Here is a 27829-nt window from a genome sequence, read left to right on the forward strand (position 1 = left end):
CGACTTGGGGTCAGCAAGCTCTTCCTGTGAAGGGCCAGCTGGTCAATAGCTTAGGCTATGCGGGCCATTCAGTTTCTATCGTACCTGCTTAATTGTGCTCTTGGAGCACGAAGGCAGTCACAGACAATATGTAATGAGTGAATGTGACCCTGTTCTGATGAAAGTTTGTTTAGCAGAACTGGCCCTGAGCCACTTTGGACCCTCAGGGCATCATGTGCCAAGAACATTGGCTTCCGACCATTATCCTAAACCAGCGTTTCTCACATTTTAAAGCAGCTTTGTCCAGTGTTGATACAAGGTGAGCCACACATGCGATTTTAAACTCTATAGTAGCCATGTTTTTAAAAAGAACAGATAGCCTGGTGGGCTCTAGTCCATGGGGTCACAAAGAGTCGGCCGTGACTTAGTGACGAAACAGCAACAAAGGAAAAAGAATATATAGGATTAATTTTACCAATAGTTTTATTTACCACAGAATACCCAATATATGATCATTTCAATAATGATCAATATGAAAATGATTACTCTGCTACTTCACATTCTAGATCTGGTGTGTATTTTATGCTCACAGCGCATCTCAGCCCCGACTAGCCATGTTTCAAGTGGGGCTGGTGGCTGCCGCTGCTGGGCAAGGCACCTTTACAGTCCTTAACCCTCACCCGGGCTGGAGTCACAGACAGTGCGTTCCTACCACGCCCCCAGACGGTGCTGGGCTGTGGCCCACACGGGAGTCTAAGGCTGCCGATAGCCACCCTCTGCTGGGAACATACCATGATGGTACTGGAGGCGGGTAGCCAGTTAGGGGGTGCAAGGCAGGCTCTTTAAAACGGGGTTACATTCAAGTTGAAACCCAGAGGATCAGGAGGAGCTGACTAAGAGAAGGACAGGGGAGAAAGCGCTCAAAGCTGAATTCGAAATGTCCTGGGGGAGGGAGGTCAGATTGCAGACACTCAGCATTGAGCTCAGTCTGGTATCTCGGGGGTGGGTTTTGTTATAACGCAGAGATACACAGCTTGTGGACCCCTCCCACGCAGGCTCGATTATGCCCCCTGATTCTGCAATTCTGCGCCCCACAGTTGCCCACGCTGTCCTCCTCACAGCACTTGCCACACTTTCTGTGGGGTGGATTATTTTCAGGCTCCTGACCTCTGTGAAGGCAGGCGTGATGGGTGTTGTCATGGCTCTGTCCACAGCCTGCCCCATTTGACTGCCTGGGAGCCAAGAGGGGCCTTTCACTTGGAATTCCATCCAAGGTACATCCGGGCTGTGGATGCACTGAAAACTTTACAGTGGGGAGACCTCAGACACAAGCTGGACGAGGAACGTGGGAAAGAAGGGCAGTGTGTGTGCCGCCATCGCAGGCAGAGGCGACACTGGCTGGGGAGCCTGCAGGTGTGTTCATTTTGGTGGCACAGTTGTTGTTCACAGTCGTGTTGTTGCTGTTCACAGTCACTCAGTTGTGTCCAGCTCTTTGCGACCCCATGGACTGCAGCACGCCAGGCTTCCCTGTCCTTCACTGTCTCCTGGGGTTTGCTCAAACTCATGTCCGTTGGGTCAGTGACACCATCCCACCATCTCATCCTCTGTCGCACACTTCTCCTGCAGCCTTCAATCTTTCCCAGAATCAGGGTCTTCTCCAATGAGTCCGCTCTTCGCTCTTTCGGTGGCCAAAGTATTGGAGCTTCAGCTTCAGCATCAATCCTTCCAGTGAGTATTCAAGGTTGATTTCCTTTAGGATTAATTGGCTTGATCTCTTTGCTATCCATGAGACTCTCAAGAGTCCTCTCCAACACCACAGTTCGAAAGCATCAGTGTGCGCGAAAGCATCAGTGCTCAGCCTCCTTTATGGTCCAACTCTCACATCAGTACACGACTACTGGAAAAAGCATAGCTTTGACTCTACAGACCTGTCGGCAAAGTAACGTCTCTGCTTTTTAGTATGCAGTCTAGGTTTGTCATAACTTCTCTTCCAAGGAGCAAGAGTCTTTTAATTTTGTGGTTGTAGTCACTGTCCTCAGTGATTTTTGAGCCCAAGAATTTATCATTCCATAATTCAACCAGAAGCTGATCTTTCTTGCCTGCAAGTCTTGCAGATTTTCTGTCTCTTTTTTTTTTCTTCCTCCTATTTTTCATCAACCCAAAAAAGTGAGAAAAGTGAAAGTTTCTCAGTCTTGTCCAACTCTTCATGACCCCATGGACTGTGGCCCACCAGACTCCTCATCCATGGGATTCTCCAGGCAAGAATACTGGTGTGGGTCGCCATTCTCTTCTCCAGGGAATCTTCCCAACCCAGGGATCAAACCCAGGTGTCCTGCATTGGGGATAGTTTCTGTACCATCTGAGTAAGTCTTGAAGGTTTTCTGTTTCTTTTTTCTTTTTTTCCCCTCTTACTTTTCATCAACCCAAAAGCAAGTATAAATGGAAAAGGCAAAACACAGACCAGTCCAAACATGGAAGGTTCTGTCATCTGACCATAAGGATTCTTTGTATTTTACTATTTCATCAGCTTGTGCTGCGGAGAAGGTAATGGCAACCCACTCCAGTACTCTTGCCTGGAAAATCCCATGGACGGAGGAGCCTGGTGGGCTGCAGTCCATGGGGTTGCTAAGAGTCGGACACGACTGAGCGACGTCACTTTCACTTTTCACTTTCCTGCATTGGAGAAGGAAATGGCAACCCACTCCAGTGTTCTTGCCTGGAGAATCCCAGGGACGGAGGAGCCTGGTGGGCTGCTGTCTATGGGGTCGCACAGAGTCGGACACGACTGAAGCGACTTAGCAGTAGTAGCAGCTTGTGCTGATATTAGTTTTAAAAAGCGTGTGTGTAAAAATGCACAGAAATTATAATTTCAGTGCAGTCTGTGTTAATTATTTGAGAAGTTATCTTAAATTGCCAAATGATTTTTTTGAGGGCAAACTTTGAAACCTAAGTAATTATCAGATGGTCATTAAAAAAAAAATCAAAGCTAACCCACTGCCTGAGAAGACATGTTACTGGAATCAAATAAACTGGTGGTGTAATCTGTAAATTCTGTGTGTACTGCTGTGGTATCCAAAATATAATTATCAAGCTTAAGTTAATTAGACTAATGCTCAGAAAATCTGGCCTGGCAGTTTGTGGTAAGTAATTATATATCCTGATTAAAACTGCAATATGCTGTGAGCAAAGGCAAAGGAAACTCCTGTGGACATAGCCTGTGCACGTGTACAAATAGGAATCCACACAGGAGCGTGCCCACAAGGAGAAGGAAGGTTGTCGAGACAGGTGGGCATCGTGCCAGGTCTTTTCAGGATGGCCTGCTAATGCCACTCCACGCAACACAAGATGAGAGGGCGTCAGGACAGGGTCAGCGCAGCAGGACGACTGGGCCTGGACTGTCCATGGCCCGTGGAAGCACACCCCCCACCGCAGCCTGGGGCCACCCTAGTGTTTATTTTCCCTCAAGCTTCTCCTTCCAAGTATGATTAGCCACGAGACGGCTGAAGTCAGCTGCCTTGGTTTTTCTCCAGACTCTGAAAACGTGAAATGCCTGTTACTTGTGGATCACAAATAAGGGTGGGGCGCTGGCCTCTACGTGGCACAAACGTATCTTTCATTTGCCCGTCTACATTTTCTCTCCAGTTCTTGAAAGAGGGGAGATGCCACTGGGGGTCCACTGAGGCAAAGACTGGGGACACCCAACGTTTGGCTCTTCACTCAGATTCTTCCTAAGTTTATCTACCACAGAAATGCCATCAAGCAAAGAAAGATACATCTCAGGTTGATGAGGGCTATACAGAAATCTTGTTCTCAATCCTCTTTTGCAGGCTGTACCCCTGTTCCTGCATTAGTCTTTCAACATTTGGCTCAAGAGAACAGAATCAAACCCTTCTCTGAGGACTGAGGATGGTTATAGCTCTGTCACCCTTCTAAATGTCTGTTACAGTTGGCTCATTTGGGCAAGAAGCATTTAGTGAACTTCTGTGTGTCTAGCTCTGGTTTGGTAAGGTCATTGGCTAAGATATTAGACTGACCTACGTGGCAGTAATGCTTTGAAGATTAAGGGAAGAATCAACGTTGCTCATGGACATGGTTTTGCCTTTAATTTTAGTGGGGAAGATACTTTGAATAAGTGTCTTCAAACAGAACCCTACTGAGGAGTCACCTACTCTAGCCTTGGTAGAAGAGGGGAAATGTATTCTATGCAGACAGAAGAGTACATGCAAAGGGCTGGTGGTAAAAGAGGAGACAGGCTGTTTAAAGAACCACTGCTACTCAGACAGGGTGGAAAGAGTGCAAAGGGTTGAGAGAGGAGGGTGACATGGTAAATGGGGGGCCTACCGTGCCAAGAAAGACGTGTCAAGGGCCAGGATCTCAGGGCCGGAGCGCAGATGGCGAGGGTTGAAACACTGAGCTGAAACAGCCCTGGCCCATGGCCTAGTTCACTTTCTGTTTCCTCATAAGAGACACCCCGATACACACTTCAGTTGTGGTGGTGCAGTTCAGAAATTATAGGCAGGCCACCCTGTTATTTTTTTTAAGTGAGGGTCCTTTTCAGTAGAGAAACACATTGGCTTTCAGTCGAAGACTGCAGGAGACCCAGCAATTCACTTCATCTCTCTGGGCCTTGTTTCCCTCTCTATAAAATGGAAATAATAGCGCTGTGCCTCTCCCTACCCCAAAGCTCATCCAAGGAGGTTCCATAGGTGAAAGTACTTTGATGGCAACACCTTAGCCCAGCCCTGCTGCTCAGCAGATGCTCAGCACCGTTTTATGAGACAGGGAACGCTGGCTGAAGGAGCGGCGCGGTCCCACCACCCCTGGGCTGTAGGAGCATGTCTCTGAGCCCCAGTCCCCTCATCTGAAAAGGGGGTTGGCAGCACCACGTGGTTGGTGCTCTTGAGAGGGTTTAATGAGACATCCTCTCTGTATACTCAGCAAGCACTCAACAGCCTTCCATCAATGGTAACAAAACTAGCAGAACAACATCACAGTTATGCCATCTTTACTGTGGGCTCGCATGTTGGATGTTTCCACGTCCCCAGAACAGAAGGGTCCCCAGTATTGGACCAAGAGCATCTCTGCCCCCAGCCACGGGCGGGGGTTCCCCTGCCATAGAGCAGTGTTTGTTCCTCGTGATTCAGCTGCGTTTTGGCGGAAGAATCAAGGCCCTACTTTGACCCCTTTTATAGGTGGATGAATCGCCACTCCACCCAAAGCTAAGGTAGCTTTTGCGGAGTGCAGGAACTAGTCCATCAGCACGTTGTTTTGCCTCTTGGGTACAAAAACAGTTTGCTTCGTTTAAAAAAATGTTTAATTTTGGTGTCTGAGAACCAATTAGGACCACTTGCAGATCTTGGACAGATAACTTACTCTGCTTCAGTCTAGCGTCAGTGACTTGGAATCAAATTCAAAAAGTAAAGAGGGAGAGGAACAAAACAGCTCGGATATTTTAATGGCTTTTCCAACATCATGTCTGTGCGCCCTACCTAAACAGCCATCAGCATATGGTGTGTTGCCCCCGGTGGTGGGCAGCAGAAATGGAGACAGAGCGGCTACAGACCACGGTCCAGGCGTGGCAATCAGCATAGAGAAAGGGACCAAGTGATATTATGAAATGTAGAAAGCATGTGCAATTTATATTACTACTGCAGACATGTTTATTAAAATCCAGGCAAGTATTACTTTTGCTTCAGAAATAGGACATCGGAGCAAATTTATGGTGAGGAAGTGTTTGGATAACTCTCGCAGACGTAAAGCTCTTATGGCAGAGCCGTGTTAATTAAGAACAGCATCCTGTCTGAGGTGTTACACCCAAAATAGATCCTGAGGGGGGCACTCGGTGAAGGGATACATCAATTTCAGACATCTGGAATCCAATTAATAACGTCCGTGCTTGTACACGGCAAATGCTACTATGTCGTAATTCCTACAGAGGCTCTCAGAGTGGAAGCTGGATTTCCACAGTGAGGGGAATTGCTGCCATCCAGAGTCGTAACCCTCAGTGCTGGCCAAGGCTGGTCCTCTTGTTTGCCTTCATTCATGACCTGCTGCCCTATAGTTACTTAAGTAGTTGTGCTTGAAGACTGAGAAGTGTCTTCACGCCCATCACCCAAAACAAAAGCTCCGACTTTTTTTCTTTCTTGTTTTAAAAACATGTTATTGAACTTGATTTACACTTCTGTGCTGGTTTCTGCTATACAGCAAAGTGGATCCGTTATACATATATCTACTTTCTTTAGATTCTTTTCCCACATAGGCCATTCCAGAGCACTGAGTACAGTTCCCTGTTCTAGAGAGTAGGTCCTTGTGGGTTATCTATTTCACATGTATTACAGTTGCATAGGAATCCCAACCTCCTGGTTCATCTCTCCCTCCACCCCACCTTGAACCTTTGGTAACCAGAACTTTCTCTTCCTAGTCTGTGAGTCTGTTTCTGTTTTATAGATGAGTTCATTTGCACCGACTTTTCTATTTGACCCACAAGTGATACCCTAGGTTTTTTGTCCTCCTCTGTCTGACCTCCTCCACTTAGTGTGAACATCTCCAGGAGCATCGATGTCACTGACAACGGCATTAGTTCTTTCTGTTTTAGGGTGGAGTCATATTCTGTTGTATAGACACACCACAGCTTCTTGATCCATCTGTCTTCTGTGGACACTTGGAGTGCTCTCTTTTTTTTTTTTTTTGCTAATGTAATTAGTGCTGCAGGGATGTTGGGGTGCGTGTGGGTTTGCATTGCAAAGTTCCCCCTGACCTGTAGAGGTCCAGGAGCGAGAAGGCTGGATCCTGTGGTCACTCTAGTCTTAGTTATTTAAGGAACCTCCGTACTACTGTCTGTCGTGACTGTGACCAATGTACACTCCCCCCCAAAGCACAGGCGGTCTCTCTTTTCTCCATGCCGTCTCCCCCACTTACTCTCTGTAGTCTTCTTTTCGTTCCTTTTGACTCTGTACTTTATACTTGACTGTAACCACTGAACAATGTTGTGAGAGTTTCAGGTGCAGAGCAGAGAGACTCAACCATACACTTCCAGGTGTCGGTTCCCCCAAAACTCCTGTGGTCTTTGGGGGGATGGGCATTCTGGCTGGCATGAGGTCCTACCTCGCTGCAGTTGCCATTTCAGTTCTCCCATAATAAGTGATGTCAAGCATCATTCAGGTGGCTCAAAAAAAAAAAAGCAAAAACAGTGTTAGTTAAAGTCCTCTTGCGATTGGCTTCTTGAAGGTCTCCCGTGTTTTGAATTGTTTCAGTTACCTGTGGGCAGGACTGCTTGGGGTCAGGGGTTCTTTACCGTCTGGCACGGTTTGTGCATGTGAAGTGACCTCTGTTATTGTTGTTCAGGCGCTCAGTCGTGTCCGACTCTTTGCGACCCCATGGACTGCAGCACGCCGGGCTTCCCTGTCCATCACTATCTCTCAGAGTTTGCTCAGACTCTTGTCCATTGAGTCTGTGATGCCATCCAACCATCTCATCCTCTGTCGTCCCATTCTCCTCCTGCCTTCAATCTTTCCCAGAAGCTGGGTCTTTTCCAATGAGTCGGCTCTTCTCATCAGGTGGCCAAAGTATTGGAGCTTCAGTTTCAGTACCAGTCCTTCCAATGAATATTCAGGGTTGATTTCCTTTAGGATTGACTGGTTTTATCTCCTTGCAGTCCAAGGGACTCTTAAAAGTCTTCTCCAGCACTGTATTCACAAATATCAATTCTTTGGTGCTCAGCCTTCTTTATGGTCCAGCTCTCATATCAATACATGACTATTGGAAAAATCATAGCTTTCACTACATAACCTTTGTCAGCAAAGTGATGTCTCTACTTTTTAATATGCTGTCTAGGTTTATCATAGCTTTTCTTCCAAGTGGCTGCAGTCACCATCTGCAGTGATTTTGGAGTCCAAGAAAATAAAATCTATCACTGTTTCCACTTCTATTTCCCATGAAGTAATGGGACCAGATGCCGTGATCTTAGTTTTTTGAATGTCGAATTTTCAGGCAGCTTTTTCACTTTGCTCTTTCACCTTCATCAAGAGGCTATTTATTTCCTCTTTACTTTCTGCCATAAGGGTTGTGTCATCAGCATATCTGAGGTTATTGATATTTCTCCTGGCAGTCTCGATTCCAGCTTGAGCTTCATCCAGCCTGGCGTTGCCAGTGATGTACTCTGCATTTAAGTTAAATAAGCAGGGTGACAATATACAGCCCTGAGGTACTCCTTCCTAGTTTGGAACCAGTCCATTGTTCCATGTCTGGTTCTAATTGTTTCTTCCTGACCTGCATACAGGTTTCTCAGAAGACAAGGTGGTCTGGTATTCTGATCTGTTTAAGAATTTTGCCTAGTTTGTTGTGATCCACATAGTCTAAGGCTTTGGCATAGTCAGTGAAGCAGAAGTAGATGTTTTTCTGTAATTCTTTTGCTTTTTATATGATCCAATAGCTGTTGACAATTTGATGTGTTGTTCCTCTGCCTTTCCTAAATCTAGCTTGGACATCTGGAAGTTCTCAGTTCATGTACTGTTGAAGCCTAGCTTGAAGGATTTTGAGCATTACCTTGCTAGCTTGTGAAATGAGTGCAATTGGATGGTAGTTTGAACATTCTTTGGCATTGCCTTTCTTTGAGACTGGAATGAAAACTGACCTTTTCAGTCTTTTGGCCACTGCTGAGTTTTCCAAATTTCCTAGCATGCTGAGTGCAGCACTTTCACAGCATCATCTTTTAGGACTTGAAATAGCTCAGCTGGAATTTCATCACCTCCACTAGGTTTGTTCATAGTGATGCTTCCTAAGGCCCACTTGACTTCGGACTCCAGGATGTCTGGCTCTAGGTGAGTGATCACACCATCGTGGTTATCTGGTCATTAAGTCCTTTTTTGTACAGGTCTTCTGTGTATTCTTGCCACTTCTTAATCTCTTCTGCTTCTGTTAGGTTCCTGCCATTTCTGCCCTTTATGGTATCCATCTTTGCATGAAATATTCCCTTGGTATCTTCAGTTTTCTTGAAGCAGTTTCTAGTCTTTCCCATTCTATTATTTTCTTCTATTTCTTTGCATTGTTCACTTAAGAACACTTTTATCTTTCCTTGCTATTCTCTGGAACTCTACATTCAGTTTGGTATATCTTTCCCTTTCTCCTTTGCCTTTTACTTCTTTTCTCAACTATTTGTAAGGCCCCCTCAGAAAACCATTTTGCCTTCTGGCATTTCTTTTTCTTGGATATGGTTTTGGTCACCGTCTCCTGTACAGCGTTACAAACCTCTTTCCGTAGTTCTTCAGGCACTCCATCAGGTCTAATCCCTTGAGCGCGGTTTTTCAAGTTGTTGTTACTGGAAATGTCCACAAGGTGGCAGCACTTCTTCATGCCCCACGAGGGGCATGTTCCTATGGCAACAGGAGCCTTGGAGAAACTCACGCCTCCATCTTGGAGATTATAGAGTGGGAATTGCCAGGGCTCCACTGTCGTTACTTTTTCCCCCTTCCCCTACACTGCCGGACAAATCCCAAGTCCTGCTGAAACAGTGATGTTGAGGGTGTTGTACACCTTAGGTGGGGGCACTTTTCAAAGCTCGTGCAGTCCAGAGAGTCTGCAGATCGTTAAGTGCACTAGGCTGCTTGAGCCATAGGCGGGCCCCGCTGGATCTGGAGATTGGGGTTCCATTCACAGAGACCAATCACTCCAGGTCCAAGAGGGACTCCTTTGCTGGTACATCCTCCCCAGCTTCCTCAGCTCTGCCCCACTCCAGTCCAACCTTGAGACCCAAGGCTGCTCAGGCTCCAGGGATGTGACACCAGCCCAGGTTACCCAGGCCCGAGAGGAACACTCTTGGCATTTCTTTTCTGTTGTTTTCTCTAAATTTAATTTTTATGTATGTTGGAGTAGAGTTGATTTACCAGTGGTGTTTGTTTTGGGTGTTGAGCAACCCTATTCATTTATACAGACACATGTATGTATCTGTATCATTGTATCTTTGGACTCTTCTCATCTAGGGTATTACAGAGTGTTGAGTAGAGTTCCCTGTGTTACACAGTAGGTCCTTGTGGATTATATTTTACATATATTTCTGTGTATATGTTAACCCCAGCCCTCATTTATCCCTCCCTCCACCATACCTTTCCCCTTTGGTGACCAGAAGTTAACTTTTCTAAGTCTGTGAGTCTGAGTTCATTTGTACTGATTTTTCTATTCGACCCATAAGTGGTATCCTAGGCTCTTTGTCCTTCTCTATGTGACATCCTTCACTTAGTATGATCATCTCCAGGTCCATTGATGTTGTTGACAAAGGCATTATTAGCTCATTGTGTTTTATGGCCAAGTCACATTCCATACATATGTGTGTGTATAGATATAATAGAGTTGTTATCGTTCAGTTTCCCAGTTGTGTCAGACTCTTTGCGACCCCATGGACTGTGACCCACCAGGCCTCTCTGTCCTGGCAAATGGATAAAGAAGATGTGGCATATATACCACAGGAGAAAGACTAGGCAGCGTGTGTGTGCGTGTATATATACACCACATTGTCTTTATCCGTCTGCTGATGGACGTTTTGGCTGCGTCCAAGCCTTGGCTAACGCAAATAGTGCTGCAGTGAACATCGGGGTGCCTGTGCCTTTTAGAAGCGCAGTTTCTCCGTGTAGAGGCCCAGGAGTGAGAACACCACATCCTGTAGGAGCTCCGTTTTTACATTTTAACAAAGCTCCCTAGTGTTCTCTGTCGTAGCGGTTACCAATTTACAGTCCCCAAAACAGAGTAGGAGGGTTCCCTTTTTTCCACACCCTCTTCCACTTTTACTGTCTGTGGTCTTTTTGAGAATGGCCATTCTGACCGGTGTGTGTTGATACATCTTTGTAGTTTGGATTTGCAGTTCTCTAATATTTAGCGATATGAAACATCTTTTCATGTGTCTCCAAGAACAAAAAGAAAAAAAAAAAAAAAAACAGTGTGAGTTAAATTGACCTCTTGAGATTGGCCTCTTGAAGGTCAGTCCTCTTTTGGATTGCTTTTTGATTACCGGGGGATTACCTCGTGGCTCATCAGTAAAGAATCAGCCTACAATGCAAGAGACCGGGGTTCAATCCCTGGGTCGGGAAGATTCCCTGGAAAAGGGCATGGCAACCCACTCCAGTATTCTTGCCTGGAGAATTTCACAGACAGAGGAGCCCGCGGTCTACAATCCATGGTCCATGGGATCACAAAGAGTCGACACACTGAGCTACTAACACTTTGACTTTCGCCCGTTTTCAAGTTGTAGTTACAGGAAATGTCCACAAGGCGGCAGCCCTTTTCATACCCCACTTGGGTTCCTTAGGCACTGGAGCCCCAGACAAAGTCCTCTTGGAGGGTTGTATAAGAGAGTGGAATGTGCCAGGGCTTGTATCTAATGCTTTCTTGCCCTTCCCCTGCACCCCAGAGAAATCCCAAGTCCTCCCCAAACTTCCCTGCTGAGGGTGCTGTGGTACTTAGGTGGGGAGACTCTGGAAGGAGACTGCCGCTGGGAGCCCCACCCCCAGGAGACTTGGAGACCAGGGGCCGTGTCAAAGCCCTTCCTGCCCAGCAGGCCCACTGTTGTTTGGGTGCCCTAGGCTTGGGTGAGCTCCAGGAGGGCCCGCCTGGATTTGCAGATTGGGGTCCCATCCACAAGGGACCAATCAGCCCAGGTCCAAGGGTCGGGGGGGCTCCTTTTCTGGCACATCCTCCCCGGCTCCCTCAGCCCACCTTAGCACCCAAGGCTGCTCAGGCTCCAGGGATGTACAAGCAGCCCAGGTCACCCAGGTCTGAGGGGAATATCGTTGGCCTTTCTTTTATTTTTAAATTTAAATTTTATCTTATACTTGACTAGAGTTGATTTACCAAGGGGAGTGTGTTTCGGGTGTTCAGCAACCTAGTTCAGCGATAGATACATGTCAGGCTGTTTCCCCACATGAGTTATTACAGACTGCTGAGTAGAGTCCCCTGTGCTATCCAGTAGGTCCTTGTGGGTTATCTCTTGTACATGTGTTACTGTGACTATGGTAAACCTGACCTCCTAACTTATCCCTCCCTGCACCCCACCTTTCCCCTTTGGTGACCAGAAGTTACCTTTCTGAGTCTGTGAGCCTGTTTCTGTTTTATAAATGAGTTCGTTGATACCGATTTTTCTATCTAACCCCTAAGTGATATCCTAGGCTGTTTCTCTTTCTCTATCTGACTTCCTTCAATTACGATGATCATCGCCAGGTCTATGCATGTCGCTGGCAAAGGCATTATTTCATTCTTTTTCATTCATATGCCATTGTGTATCTGTGTACCGTATCTTCTTTATCCATCCATCTGCCTGTGGACATTTTGGTTGCTTCTGGCTTGTGATGCAGTAAAATGCAGCATAGTTTTTGAGGCATACAGTATTTTTTTTTCAGTTGGAGTATTCTTGATTTACAACTTTATGTGAGTTTCAGGTATTTAGCTAAGTGAATCACTTACAATACATCCACTCTTTTTTAGATTCTGTTCCCATACAGGTCATTATAGAATGCTTAATAAGAGTTCCCTATGCTATACACTAGGTTCTTATTAGTTATCTATTTTATATATAGTAGTGTGTATATCAATTCCAGTTTCCCAATTTATCCCTCCCCTCTCCCATTCAGTTCAGTTCAGTTCAGTCGCTCAGTCGTGTCCGACTCTTTGCGACCCCATGAATCGCAGCACGTCAGGCCTCCCTGTCCATCACCAACTCCCGGAGTTCACTCAGACTCACATCCATCAAGTCGGTGATGCCATCCAGCCATCTCATCCTCTGTTGTCCCCTTCTCCTCGTGCCCCCAATCCCTCCCAGCATCAGAGTCTTTTCCAATGAGTCAACTCTTCGCATGAGGTGGCCAAAGTACTGGAGTTTCAGCTTTAGCATCATTCCTTCCAAAGAAATCCCAGGGCTGATCTCCTTCAGAATGGACTGGTTGGATCTCCTTGCAGTCCAAGGGACTCTCAAGAGTCTTCTCCAACACCACAGTTCAAAAGCATCAATTCTTCGGTGCTCAGCCTTCTTCACAGTCCAACTCTCACATCCATACATGACCACAGGAAAAACCATAGCCTTGGCTAGACGAACCTTTGTTGGCAAAGTAATGTCTCTGCTTTTGAATATGCTATCTAGGTTGGTCATAACTTTCCTTCCAAGGAGTAAGTGTCTTTTAATTTCATGGCTGCAATCAGTCACCATCTGCAATGATTTTGGAGCCCAGAAAAATAAAGTCTGCCACTGTTTCCACTGTTTCCCCATCTATTTCCCAGGAAGTGATGGGACCAGATGTCATCATCTTAGTTTTCTGAATGTTGAGCTTTAAGCCAACTTTTTCACTCTCCTCTTTCACTTTCATCAAGAGGCTCTTTAGTTCCTCTTCACTTTCTGCCATAAGGGTGGTATCATCTGCATAACTGAGTTTATTGATATTTCTCCTGGCAATCTTGATTCCAGCTTGTGCTTCTTCCAGCCCAGCATTTCTCATGATGGACTCTGCATATGAGTTAAATAAGCAGGGTGACAATATACAGCCTTAATGTACTCCTTTTCCTATTTAGAACCAGTCTGTTCTTCCATGTCCAGTTCTAACTGTTGCTTCCTGACCTGCATATAGGTTTCTCAAGAGGCAGGTCAGGTGGTCTGGTATTCCCATCTCTTTCAGAATTTTCCACAGTTTATTGTGATCCACACAGTCAAAGGTTTTGTCATAGTTAATAAAGCAGAAATATATGTTCTCGAACTCTCTTGCTTTTTCGATGATCCAGCAGATGTTGGCAATTTGATCTCTGGTTCCTCTGACTTTTCTAAAACCAGCCTGAACATCTGGAAGTTCATGGTTCACGTATTGCTGAAGCCTGCCTTGGAGAATTTTGAGTATTACTTTACTAGCATGTGAGATGAGTGCAATTGTGCGGTAGTTTGAGCATTCTTTGGCATTGCCTTTCTATGGGATTGGAATGAAAACTGACCTTTTCCAGTCCTGTGGCCACTGCTGAGTTTTCCACATTTGCTGGCATGTTGAGTGCAGCACTTTCACAGCATCATCTTTAAGGATTTGAAATAGCTCAACTGGAAATTCCATCACCTCCACTAGCTTTGTTCGTAGTGATGCTTTCTAAGGCCCACTTCACATTCCAGGATGTCTGGCTCTAGGTGAATGATCACACCATCATGATTATCTGGGTCGTGAAGATCTTTTTTGTACAGTTTTTCTGTGTATCCTTGCCACCTCTCAATATCTTCTGCTTCTGTTAGGTCCATACCATTTCTGTCCTTTATTGAGCCAATCTTTGCATGAAATGTTCCCTTGGTATCTCTAATTTTCTTGAAGAGATCTCTAGTCTTTCCCATTCTGTTGTTTTCCTCTATTTCCTTGCTTTGATCACTGAGGAAGGCTTTCTTATCTCTCCTTGCTATTCTTTGGAACTCTGCATTCAGATGCTTATATCTTTCCTTTTCTCCTTTGCTTTTTGCTTCTCTTCTTTCCACAGCTATTTGTAAGGCCTCCTCAGACAGCCATTTTGCTTTTTTGCATTTCTTTTCCATGGGGATGGTCTTGATCCCTGTCTCCTGTACAATGTCATGAACCTCATTCCATAGTTCATCAAGCACTCTGTCTATCAGATCTAGTCCTTTAAATCTATTTCTCACTTTCACTGTATAATCATAAGGGATTTGATTTAGGTCATACCTGAATGGTCTACTGGTTTTCTCCACTTTCTTCAATTTCAGTCTGAATTTGGCAATAGGAGTTCATGATCTGAGCCACAGTGATCTCCTGGTCTTGTTTTTGCTGACTGTATAGAGCTTCTCCATCTTTGGCTGCAAAGCATATAATCAGTCTGATATCGGTGTTGACCATCTGGTGATGTCCATGTGTAGAGTCTTCTTTTGTGTTGTTGGAAGAGGGTGTTCGCTATGACTAGTGTGTTCTCTTGGCAAAACTCGATTAGCCTTTGGCCTGCTTCATTCTGTACTCCAAGGCCAAATTTGCCTGTTACTCCAGGTGTTTCTTAACTTTCTACTTTTGCATTCCAGTCCCCCATAATGAAAAGGACATCTTTTGGGGTGTTAGTTCTAAAAGGTCTTGTAGGTCTTCATAGAACCGTTCAACTTCAGCTTCTTCAGCATACTGGTTGGGGCATGGGCTTGAATTACTGTGATATTGAATGGTTTGCCTTGGAAATGAACAGAGATCATTCTGTCATTTTTGAGATTGCATCCAAGTACTGCATTTCGGACTCTCTTGTTGACCATGATGGCTACTCCATTTCTTCTGAGGGATTCCTGCCCGCAGTAGTAGATATAATAGTAACATAAGTTTGTTTTCTTGTTTTCTACATCTGTGACTCTATTTGTACCATTTTTTTAGATTCCACATATAAGCGACATCGCATTTGTCTTTGTCTTTCTTCATGTAGAACGACAATCCCTAGATCCATCCACACTGCCGCACGTTGGTATCATGTTGTTCTTTTTTTATGACTGAACAACATTCCGTTGTCAATATCTACCACATCCTTCGTCTAACCGCGTGATATATCTATACCCCACACTTGCTCTCCTACACTAATCCGTCCATCACCCTGAATCATATGGTCCCCACCCCTTCACTTCTTATTACATCATTTTAGGCATCTCTATGCATTCCTAAAGAACAACTAAATATACATACTTTTAAGTTTATAAAAAAGTATCATACTGCATCTTATCTTTGGGGAATTACCTCTATTCCTTATGAAGCTCAGTCCCTATGGGCTAGTTGTCTCCATCAAGCAGTTATTTTGGTCACTGAGCAATATTCCATCATATGAGTATATCGAATTTTACTCCCATACTTTCTGAATGGCAGTGGTCATGTCCAGGCTTTCACTATTTTAATCAGAGCTACTTGGAAGATTCTTATGCATGTGGATAAGAATTTCTCTCAAGTACACACCTGGGTACATAGTATTGCCGGATTTTGGGGAATCATGGATGTCAACTTTTGGAGACAAAAACAAATGGTTTTCCAAAGACGTTGCTCTGATCTGTTCTCTCACTGTTAATACTGGAGCCCTCCTGAAGGCTTATATCCTCTCCCGTCCACCATATTGCCAGATTTAGGTATAGCTCAAAGTTGTCAGTACTTAGAAGTAGTATCTTTACGGTAACTTGATCTTGTGTGGTGAAAAGCTGAAGTTAGGACCCATGAGTAGAAGTTGCTCAGGCTGAGAAAGAGTGGTCTCCTAGTACACCTTGTCAACCGGAGTCAGACTGTCTAAGGAGCATTAGACAGACTATCTAAGCTGTCCATCCCTGGAACATTCAGCCCAGGGCATTCCTGACCCTGGGACGCAATGTGGCTGAAGGGATACAGGTGTCACGTGGGCGTTCAGACTGGAGAGCTTTAAAATGTGTTTCAGACCCTGATTCTAGCATCAAACTGTTTTCAAATATTTGTTTCTGGACCTTTAAATAGATACCTGAAATTATAAGATGCTATTTTAAAGCATTTTGATCTTTTATCGTTTAAAACCAACCAAATAAATTCCTTTAAACCCTTGAGCAGTACTGAGGTGAGATTAATTAAAAGATTAGGACTCACGAAAGATTTTATGTTTTTTTTAATACATAAAGTTATAACTCCCAACAACAATATTTTCAGCTTTAATGGGAACATCAAAGATACTAATATTTTAAAATCAGGTCGTATGTGTGTGTGTATGCCAAGCCCAGGATTTTTGTATCTATATGTGCACGTGTATAGTGCCTATTGATTATCTCAGTAATAAATAATTGCGGGATACACAAGAAGAACCTGAAAAGGTGAAGATATCTCTTTTTTACTCTGATGCTTCAAAGTAGTCCCAAGCCTGGCATTGTGTTTTAATTTTTCACTCTGGCGAAGCTGTGTGTATGTGTTTGGAGTCACCTCATATCTCCATTGTCTGTGCTGATTTCTGAGTTATGGCCACTTATAGAGTGTAGAAAGTGAACAAGTGAGCCCCCATCTCAATTTCTTTCATTTTAAGTATTCTTTTTTTTTTTTTTTTTTAATGCATGTGAAATCCTCTGTGACAAAGATCTGTTGTCATGCCTGTTAAGCTTAGCATTTCAGCCACATCCAAGGCTTTATGTCTTCATTAAAGAAGGCTTTTAAATGAAATAGAGGCGTTTGGGAGAGGCTGGCTCCTCATTTGTTTGTGCAACACACACGGACCAGGTTCTTTGAAGGGCACTGGGACCTGTCCATTAGAAAGGAGCGGGTTCCTTAGTCACAGAGGGTAGGTGACTTCCGAGGGGTGCCAGCGTCAGAGGGTGGCAGAACGATCGTCTTAGAAAGAAGCATGAGCAATCCAGGGGAGTGGTGAGCATCCCCGGAATGTAGATTTTCCATTAGTCCCTTCTCATCGGCTAATGTGTAGTCTCGGGGCCAGGCACCTGGCCGCTGGTGCTAGGGAAGTTCTTTCAGCTCTGCCGGACAGAGGCTGGGCGTTTGGAGAGGAGTTTCTGAGGTCAGCCTGCGTCCTTGCTGTTCCCTGCTAGTCACCACTTATGCAAATAACTTCCATCTCACCTACTTTTCCATGGAAGGTTTCCAGTTAGCAAGACCTGATGCTAAGGGGACGGGAGAGCCTCTGAGCAGACCTCAAGGCAGAACTCAAGACCACTGCCCGGGCTCAGAGGAGAGGCTGGCCACCCCTCTTCCACCTCTCCGCATCTGAACTTGCTGCGCCTTCACCCGATAACTACTCTTCTGAGGCTAGAAGAAGTAGGTGCTGAACAAGGGTGAGGGGACCAGTGAGTCATCCAGTCCCTCTTCTCTCCCAGCACTTGTACGGCTGGTCCCACAGGGAGGGACAAGCGCCTGCCTCTGTTACCCTCTCTGTGGGCGCTTCCTTACGTGGCTTCAGTAACTGGCCTTCAGCCAGTGCAGAGACCATGCAGACACCTCTGGCCTTCCCTGGGGATCTGTACTTGCTGCTCACTCTCAGCCTCCCTGTCACCTCCTCCAGGCAGTCTTCCTTGACCATCCCATCACTCATGGTTCTAACAGCTTTGATTCCTTGCTATTTGCCTGCCTGCTCTCCTGGAATGTAAACCTCCTGAATGCTCACAGCCTTGCCCAGCCCGCTCACCAGTGCTGGCTCCATGTACCGTGCCAGCAAGCGGAAGACACAGTACTATTTGTTGAATAATTGAATGAGTTCTATAGACAAATGAACTTCCAGTGTTTGGAAGACCCACAATCCCTTCACCTAGTTCGGCTTCTCAAATGGGTTTTATTTTGAGGTCCCAGGTACTGCCCCCAGATACACTGTGTTAAGCAGGATTCTGAAGCTGCGTGTATGGTGGTGTGGTTCTGGTTGTGTGTTGGCTTAGCCTGTGTGTTGTGTCCTGGCTCAGCACCCTCCTTGGGGATGGTTGTCTTGCCTGGACCTCGCTGCTAAAGGTTCTCTAAGGTGCCTTTGGAAAAAGAAGCCATACTGTAGCAGGAGCAAAGAGAGAATGAAGTGCTCAGGAGATTCAAACAAAACCAGAAACTAACCCTTTGCCTTTTCCCTTTCCTCATCCTGAGCACCTCAGGTTGACATCACTCTAGGAATAAGGGAAACACTCCTGCTCCAACGCCAATATCCTCAACACAGGGCGGGGTGGTGGGGAGGCTTATAGAACATGACCGGCTGAGGAAATTGCTTTTTGAATAAATGCTTCTGTCTCTGCAGTTTGCTTCATCACAAAACTCCCATATAGAGGGCTTTTCATTTCTTGGTGAGCATGTTTCTAGAAACAGAAGGCCTGAGGCAATCAAACTGGTAGACGTCTCTGGTCCCCGGGGCTTGACTAATTTCCTGCATCCTTGCACTCAGTCACTCAGTCATGTCTGACTCTTCGCAACCCCGTGGACTGTAGCTCGCCAGCAGCTCCTCTGTCCATGGGATTCTCCAGGCAAGAATACTGGAGTGGGTTGCCATTTCCTTCTCTAATTTCCCCACAAAAAAGCCAGGAAAGCACGCACAGCAAGGAGCCTGGGGTGAGGCCCTGGTGATTATTTACTGCAAACCGTGCCCCCTGGGAGACACCTCCACCCAGGAGGAGGCCCCTCCGGGTGGATCCTGACCCCAGCTCAGAGGCTGATCTCTGTCTGTGACTTTGGCTTTCTTTTGGACTGCTTAAAACCCATGTTTGCAACAGTGTTAAAGGAGTATTTCCAGAAATTTAGAGACTTTCTTCAGTCTGTCTAAGCTGATGATTCTCAAATGTAGTGACCCCCTGTAGCAACCCCCAAGCTCCCTTGCAGCCCCGTGGCTGAGTCCTGTTACTCAGTGGCCCTGATGTCACATTGTCAGGAAGCTCTAGGCGGGCGGCCAGCCGAGATTCAGCGCAATAGATCCAGGTCAGCCACCCCTTCTCAGATGCCCACCTGGGGTTGGCCTCACTGCTCCCTCCCCTGACAGGAAGTGATCCCACTGATGTTTTCAGTGAAACCAACTCTGCATAGGGCCTGGAGCCACAGCTGCTTTTTGCTGGACTGTTCTAACAAGCGTCTTACGGAAACGTGCCAACTGTAATGTCTTGCCGATTGGAGTGATGGTGTGGCGGTAGGTGGGTGTGCACTCTCGCAAACCGGAACTGCCTGCCCGGTTAGTGCAAGTTTAGCGGCTCGAGGGATGCTGTAACGACCACTCACAGTTCAGTCGGTTGATGGTATCCCATCCCCAGTGTGATGCAGGCAGCCTCATTTGCTGCTTTGGCAATCAGCTTGACAACGTGATACTTTAATGTATAATTGGATAAGCAATTGGATTCTGTTATAGTACAGTGGTTTGGCATAATTATTTTCCACTGCTGTGATTTTCTAGTTCATAAATACTTTGGGGGGTTACAAATTCTTAAACGTCAACACTCTATACGCCTTAAAGTAGGATGCCATTAATTAATGTAATAGCTTATTTCAGCATTTTGGCCCCATTGGCAGCACTAAAGCAACTTTTGCTTTTACTCAAGCACGTTAACACTCAAGTCAAAGCTCTGGCAACTAATCAGATGATGAATGCTCCATCGATTACTAGAATTTCTCTCCAGAAAGAGCAAAGACCTGGGCTTTGAAACTCGGCAGTGAACACAGGGAATCAGAGGTAATGTGGTTGCCATTATCTAGTGTGTAGTCCACAGTTACAGGATCCCTCCCATTAAGAGAAAAAAGGGATTGAATTAATGTAGTTTTGCACAAGTAGATATTTGAAGAATCTTAGGGTTCTAAGTACAAGTTGCAGTAAGAGTTTGATGACACAAGACTGATTTTTTTTTTTTTTTTTTTTGCCTCAAATGAAAGCAAGAGGTGATTCATTTGGACACCAAGAAAGCCCAGAGCGGTGACAGTCTGCTCAATAAGCAGCACTGGTTATTCAGTGTTCGGGCACTGACTGTATGTGTATGAGGGCTACAGAGAGAGTGAAACAGCATCCAGGTCTGAATTGTCACCTGGTGCCCGTCTGGATGGGGAGGGAAGGGTTCTTGGAGACCTCAGGGAGTGTATGCTTAAAGAGAGATGTGCAGAAACAGAGTGATTTTCACACTGGTTCCAGGAAGCCATGAGCAGGGGAGCCAGGATCAATGTGTGCCTCACAGAGTGCCCAGAGGAAGGAAGCCCCAGAGGGAAATGTCAGTGTCCACGTGCAGGGAGAGGCCGAGCGCACACACACTGCACACGCCGCTTCCTCACCGCTTCCTCCCGGCTCCCGCCCTCCCTTCTCTGAATGCTGCAGTAGCTTGTCTCCCTCTACGGCCCCAGCTAGGCTACTCTTGATGAAAAGGTACTTCGGTGCTTTTACTTCTCTGCTTCTACACCTTTAACTCTTCTCATCAATTTCCCGGCAGCACAGACAGTAAACAATCCACCTGTATTGCAGGAGACCGGGTTTGATCCCAGGGTCAGGAAGACCCCCTGGAGAAGGAAATGGCAACCCACTCCAGTATTCTGTCCTGGAGAATTCCATGGACAGAGGAGCCTGGCAGGCTACAGTCCATGGTGTTGCAAAGAATCGGACAGGACTGAGTGACTGGTATCACACCAAAAATAAAATGCACACCCCCAGCCATTCCCACCAGCTGTAAATGGTCAGCTATCTCCTGCACTCACTCTTCTAGCCAGTTACCCAAATGCCAAGCTTCCTTTTCCCTCAAGGCTCTGCACTTGCTGTCTGCACAGCCTCTTGCTTCATGGACATCTAATCATTGCTCATGTCGCAGCTGAAGTATCACCTCTGCATGAGACCTTGCTCCAAACCCCCTGCCCAACGCTCCAGCACCCCTGCACATCACTGTGCTCTGATTCTCCTCAGACCTCTTATACTACGACATCATTTTGACTTCTAAGCATCTATCATTAAAAAACACACATTCTGATGCCTTCTGCACAACTCAGTAGACACAGCCACCTCATGTGTCCAGTTCATGTTCTCAAAGGCCCAGGCTTCCTGATGTCGAGCACATCTCCCACCTCTGGACCATCTCCCAAGGTTAGTGCCGTGTTTTATGGCATATTTCCCACGTTTTTACCTAATACATTGTCCAAATCGACTCATTTGTAACTTAAATTTACTTTAAAGGGAAATTTGAGATGACATCATAAATGGGAGATAAGCCTCAAATAAGTAAGATCCACACAAAGCAGTCTTGTATTCTAGCTAGAGTCTGGATGGCACCTCTCATTCTGGTAGAAGTCACACTGGTACCATCTTCAGGGCAAGCTGGTACCGACAGAAACTTAGATTACTCAGCAGACAGAAAGGTGATTAGGAATGGAGCATCTATCTCAGTGGGGCTTCCCAGGTGATGCTAAGTGGTAAATGCAGGAGACGTAAGAGACATGGGTTCGATCCCTGGGTTGGGAAGATCCCCTGGAGAAGGGAATGGCAACTACTCCAGGATCCTGGCCTGGGAAATCCCACGGACGGAGGAGCCTGTTGGGCTACAGTCCATGGGGTCGCACAGAGTCGGACACAACTAAAGCAACCTAGCATGCACACACACACACATCTGTCTTGATAGGGTACTAACCTGTGTGCAGCTCTGAACTGCAGGATGGAGGCCGTCCTCTGGGCCACTGGGCTGTGGGTCCCATCTTTTAACCATGGAATGCTAAGCCTTCACAAAATGGCAACTGAGTGCACGATCTCTCAACAGCTTTGACAGATGGGTGAGCATGGCTAGGATGCCAAGGCAGGATCGTCAGGAAGTAAAGAGCAGTACAAGTGGATGGTGAAGCTGGCAATGGGCACAAGTTACAAGAGATCTGGCAAATGCCTCATGCATTTTCTGAAGCTATTCCCATTCCCCAAAACAACTTTGTCCTTAAAATCCCATCACCATCTTTGAAGCCAGGGCAAATCCTGATTTTTTAGAGTCAACTGTAGACCCTACCCCAGTAAGAATTACTCCTTTATATATCCTGAGAGAACTATGGGAGACTTCTGGTCCAGTGTTTATACCATACTGCCTTGGACTAAGTGATGTGTGTATGAATCTCTCTGCCCTGTTGGGTGGCAAGACTCCAGCAGGCAAAGATTTTTGTCTCCTGCATCTTTATAATGTTCAGAAGACCTAGAACAGTGCCTGGAATATATCATGTAGTCAGGAAATGCTTGTTGTCTAAACTGAAAGCAGTAATACAGAATCAGATCTAAAAAATAAACAAAGATTTACTTCCCACTGAAATTATTTTCCTTGCAATGTTTATATAAACACCTGTCTAAACAGAACCACCAACCATAAGAAATGGTTTCTCTGCTCTTTATATTGTTTTATAAAACTAACAAGGAAAGATACTAATGAATTTTAGAACACCACCCAAGTTTGTATTCAGCCACTGGCTTCTTTAAGGAGTGGTTTTAAATTGTTTGCTCTCTGAAGACACTACTACAGATTAGTTCTAAATTCTGAGAAAACATTTAAATTATTGTGAATCATTCCGCCCACTGTATTCCATTATGAACCTGTAAAGATGTCAATAGTCAAGGCAGTTTGAGCATTAAATTGCGGAATTAAGCACTGCCCCTCACGCCTCAGGAGAACACACTTAGAGGACAGGAAGCAGCCCAGTGTCAAAGTTGACACGTATCCACACTTCAATCAGGAATCCTGTTAACACTACCTTCCCCAGAAATCCTTTCAGGCAGATAAAGCAGGATGACTGCAGATACATTGTTTTTTTTTTTTTTTTTCTTGAACCTCTTTTCAAAGTTGCATAGAAATAGAATTCACTTCGCAGAGCCCTCACAGACTCCCCTCTGTAGAATGTGAATAAAGACTTTGGTTCAAGTTTCTGCAAACTTTGTAACTTTGGCATGAGCCTTCCTCCAAAGAACCATGCTTCTGAAAAGAGTTTCAAGTCTCGCTGTTGCGTAAAGATAAGGGAAGGCATACGTGTTACAGGAGCCTAGGCGCTGAGTGTATTGTATTCATCATTTCATGCTGTGGCCCCGTTGCAGAGGGGCAAGAGGGGGAACTCTAGGACGCTGAATCCCAGACACTGTATTTGAAAGAAGTTAATTCAAACTGTTATTTTATGTACTAATAAGAAAAAAAAACACTGCCAATGAAACTATGTCAGACGATTGATCGGAGAAGGCAATGGCAACCCACTCCAGTACTCTTGCCTGGAGAATCCCAGGGACAGAGGAGCCTAGTAGGCTGCTGTCTATGGGGTCACACAGAGTCAGACACGACTGAAGCGACTTAGCAGCTTAGCAGCATTGATGGTAGGACATGCTGTGATTTCAGAGATGTTAAAATGTGAACATTTTAACATCTGAGAACAGATGAACTTTGCCATTTAAACAGTGCTGGTAATTTCCTCTGCATTTCATGCAAAAATAATAATAAGCCCCAGAGTGCATAAAATGCTAGCCTTGAATCTGACCTTCCTTCACACAGTCTTCTCTATCTTTTCCAGGATTTACAGCTAGGTAGTTTAGGGAACAACTGAAATAAAACCAAGCATTTCCTATTCCAAGTGTACCTTTCCAAGGGGTCTCTGAGACCCTGAGTTGCCATATAAAATACATGAGCTGCCAGATAAAATACAGGATGTCCAGTTAAATTTGATTTCAGATAAACTCTGAATATTTTTTAGTATAAGTATGTCCCAAATAGTGCATGAGATATACTAAAAACAAATTATCTGGATGCCCTGTACTTTTATTTGCTGAATCCGGCGTCTATCTTCCCAGGGTAATTGTGACTGCATTTGACCTTCTCCACATGCTTTCACTCCAGGGTCTTAACCTTTACCAGTCAGGAGCCTCCATTAATACTTCATTCGCTTCTTACAACCACTCTGAGAGGAAGGGGTTATTGCCGGTATTTCATGACTGAAGGGGCTGAGTTTCCTCCTCAGACCTGAATGTCTCATTAGATGAGTTGGTTCAGTTTTAATTCTGATGATGACTGCTAATCCTTCCACACAGTAGTTAAGGTTTAAAAGATAAAGGTCCCTGGAAAACCATGAAGATAGTAAAGGTACTCTTATGCCTAGAGACAACCTCTGTGGGTTGATCATTGATCGCTGTCAGAGGACAGTGTATCCAGCCTATAACAACAACAACTATAATGATAGTAATAGTAGCAGCAGCCGCAAACACCCAACACCCCTTACTATCATGCATATCAGCATAAAGACCTCTTCCCTCCTTTTACGGAGGGGGAAGCTGAGGCAGAGAGAGGGTAGAGAGCTTGCACTTCTCATCTTCTTGGAGAGCCCTTGCTGGAAGTTCCTTAGGGTAATCGCCACTCCCCACTGCCACCATCGCTCTTTATTCTAACAGTCTCTTTCTTTCCTTGTGAAACTAAGTCACTTCTCAGAAGGCCTTTCAGGCTAGGTGAGCCCCGCCCAGCACTGTTCTCGTGTGGTAAGGCCCATCTCATCTGTAAGCAACTGTTTGGTGTTACCTTCCCCACCTGGGTGGTGCATGAGGGCAGTAGAGGAGTCAGTCTGGTAGGTGCATTCGTGTGAGGGCTGTGCCCTGGCATTGCAAGGACACCATAAGTATCTGGTGGATGAATAAGTAGTCACTGCCTTTCCCTATGGATGGTCTAAGGTAATCTGGAAAGTTCTTCTAAGTGAAACCCCTCCATTAAAGCTCATGGGTACATGCGTGCTCAGTCATGTCTGACTCTTTGCAACCCCATGGACTATAACCCGCTGGGCTCCTCCAGTCAAGAATACTTGAATGGGTTGCCATCCCCTCCTCCACCATTGAAGGTCACTTGAGGCAAATAGTGCCTTTGGATAAGGCGCTGTTTAGAGTCATGATTAGGGCTTATCTGTTAGTTAGCTAGGCAGTGGTTTCCAGCCAGCAGGTTCTTGGGCTGCTTGGGGAAACAGAACCTTACTCTGACCCACAGCACAATTCATTTCTAAGTCACCCAGGCAGCTCTTCCAGGACATGAGGCTTGCTCATATTCCTGCAGACTCCCTATTCCTGCAGACTCCACATGAATTCAAAAGCTCCCGCACCAGACCAGCATCCTGATGTAGCTGGGAAAAGAGCCTTGTGGCTCAGACGATCCTTGGATAGAGAAAAAGGGCAGTTCCAGAGCAGAGGTTGCCAAGGAAAGCCGCCATACTGTTGAGTCGCAAACAATGGGCTTAAAGGCCAATGTATAATATTCTTTCTGTAATATATGTGGGTTCTATCTGTGCACACAAACTTCTCCCAAACACACTGTTTCTTGACTGCAAGTGCACCTGAGAATTGCCTGAGAGGTTTGAAAACAGTCCCCACCCGCCAGGCTGCCCCCCTGGACCAATTAAACCTGAACCCCTGGGGCGGAGCCACCATCTGTAGTTTTTAAAGTTCTCTCTGTGATTCCTGTGGGCAGCCAGGGTTGAGCATGGCTGTTCTGAAGAAAGCCACATGCTTCCATTGGGGACTTTTAGGACTAGAAACCCCTAGGTTTTAAAAACCATATACCATAGAGCTCTGCAAATACCATTCGTTTTTGTTTTACTTATTTCCTATTTCCCATAAACAACTTTCTAAGCATTGGCATGATGCTGCCATCTGGGAGGCATATGACTATAACAGACGGTAGCCTGATAACCAAGGAGGCATTACCGTTTGCAGGCTCTAAATTATTTGGATTCATCTGGTGCGATCTGCCTTGATGAGGCCACTTAATGCTTGATTTCTCCGTCTTCCGACGGCAGTACCAGAAGTGGGGAGGCCATATTTTCCGGGCTTTGCATTGTTCTCTGTCATCCTACTGAAATAGTTACAAGATGGATTTATAACAGACCTAAAGCTAGTATCAAAATGAAAATTAGTTCTTGAGGAGAAAAATAGCAATCCCGTTTGACTCGCCTGTAGCCATTGCGTCATCTCTGCCTCTGCAGAGGAAGGAAATGACTTCTTAATGTGGTTTTCTTCCACTAAGGGAAATTAAATCTATGTGGCAAAGTGTAAAACCAGCGTGCTGGCAGCCAGATATGGAGCAGAAGATCCATGACCCTCATAAACATTCGTGGCTGGGGTACATGCTAATGAACCTCATTTAGGCTCACACTCACCCCACCAGTGTCTAGGTCCCCCCACTGTTTTTCCTTCTGTATCAAAGTTGGCTCTGAAACACTGGGGACATTTCTCCATTTGCTGCAAGTTGCTGGGGTGGGGGTCTCTGGGTTAGGGTGGGAGTGACTGGGGCCTTAGATTGCAAACTCCGCTATTTCAATTGTGCAGCTTGCCCGAGTCGCTAAGATTCTTTGTCGGAGGATCTGACCTTTGGGTCATGGTACCTGGGGGGCAGGGTCTGTGGAATTGTTGGCTCTCTGGTGGCGCTGCGCTTCCTCAGGAGAGATTTTAAAAAGGCAAAAACTGTGGGGAACACCCCCAGCACTACTGCTCCTGGCTGGGTGATCTCTGATAGGTGACTGAACTTCCTCAGACTTCAGTCTCTTCCTTGGTAAGAAGGAGTCAGCATCACCGACTCGATGGACATGAGTCTGAGCAAGCTCCAGGAGTTGGTGATGGACAGGGAAGCCTGGTGTGCTGCAGTCCATGGCGTCGCAGAGTCGGACACGACCAAGAGACTGAACTGAACTGAAGAAGGAGCGAGGTAGTGCCTGCCTCGTGTATCGGCTATTGTAAGAATGAAGTGAAATGATGCACGAGGAAATAATACATGAAGAGGAAGAAATGGCCCTTCGCATTGTAAATACGAGCCATCATTGGTGCTGTTAAATAGCTGGCCCCAGTCTCCTCAGATGACTTACTGTGAAATACTGCACTGTGCCTCCTGTGGAGAAATGTATACCCTCAGCATTGTACAGTGTCTACAGCTACAGACAGGAATAACAAATTTAGTTAATAAAACTAAACCGCATAGGAGATTAAGGGGGAATTGAGCTCTTCTAATGAAGAACATTCTGACAGCATCCCCTCTCTCTCTCTGATAGAACTGAAATTTTACTCACTCAGTATGTAAACCTGAGACATACACAAAATACATATTTTTTAATAAATATGGGTATATGAAGAGGATTTTAAAAGGGTTCTTTTGACTAAGACTGTTTTTTGATGCCTCCTCATTTAATTCCTTTCCTCAGTGGGTTTTTTTTTTTTTTTTTTTTTTAACCATTTGCAGGCTTGAAGCTTCTTTAATGTACACACTCTTATTTCTTCAGAATTCCCAGGTCACTCACTGGTAAAGAATCTAGGAAGATCCTCTGAGGTAGGAAATGGCAACCCATTCCAGTACTCTTGCCTGGAGAATCCAATGGACAGAGGACTCTGGTGGGCTACAGTCCGTGGGTGGCAAGAGAGCCAGACACAACTTAGCCACTACACAGCAGCACCAACTCTTATCTCTTACTCAGTA

At 45.6% G+C, this 27829-nt stretch overlaps 1 protein-coding gene across 9 annotated transcripts in view; it reads left to right on the forward strand.

Annotated features, from left to right (window-relative positions):
• The window catches only part of FHIT (fragile histidine triad diadenosine triphosphatase), a 1524027-nt gene that overhangs the window by 1469387 nt on the left and 26811 nt on the right, over positions 1-27829 (forward strand).

Source organism: Bos taurus, chromosome 22 (assembly GCF_002263795.3).
Source record: "Bos taurus isolate L1 Dominette 01449 registration number 42190680 breed Hereford chromosome 22, ARS-UCD2.0, whole genome shotgun sequence".
Lineage (NCBI taxonomy): Eukaryota > Metazoa > Chordata > Mammalia > Artiodactyla > Bovidae > Bos > Bos taurus.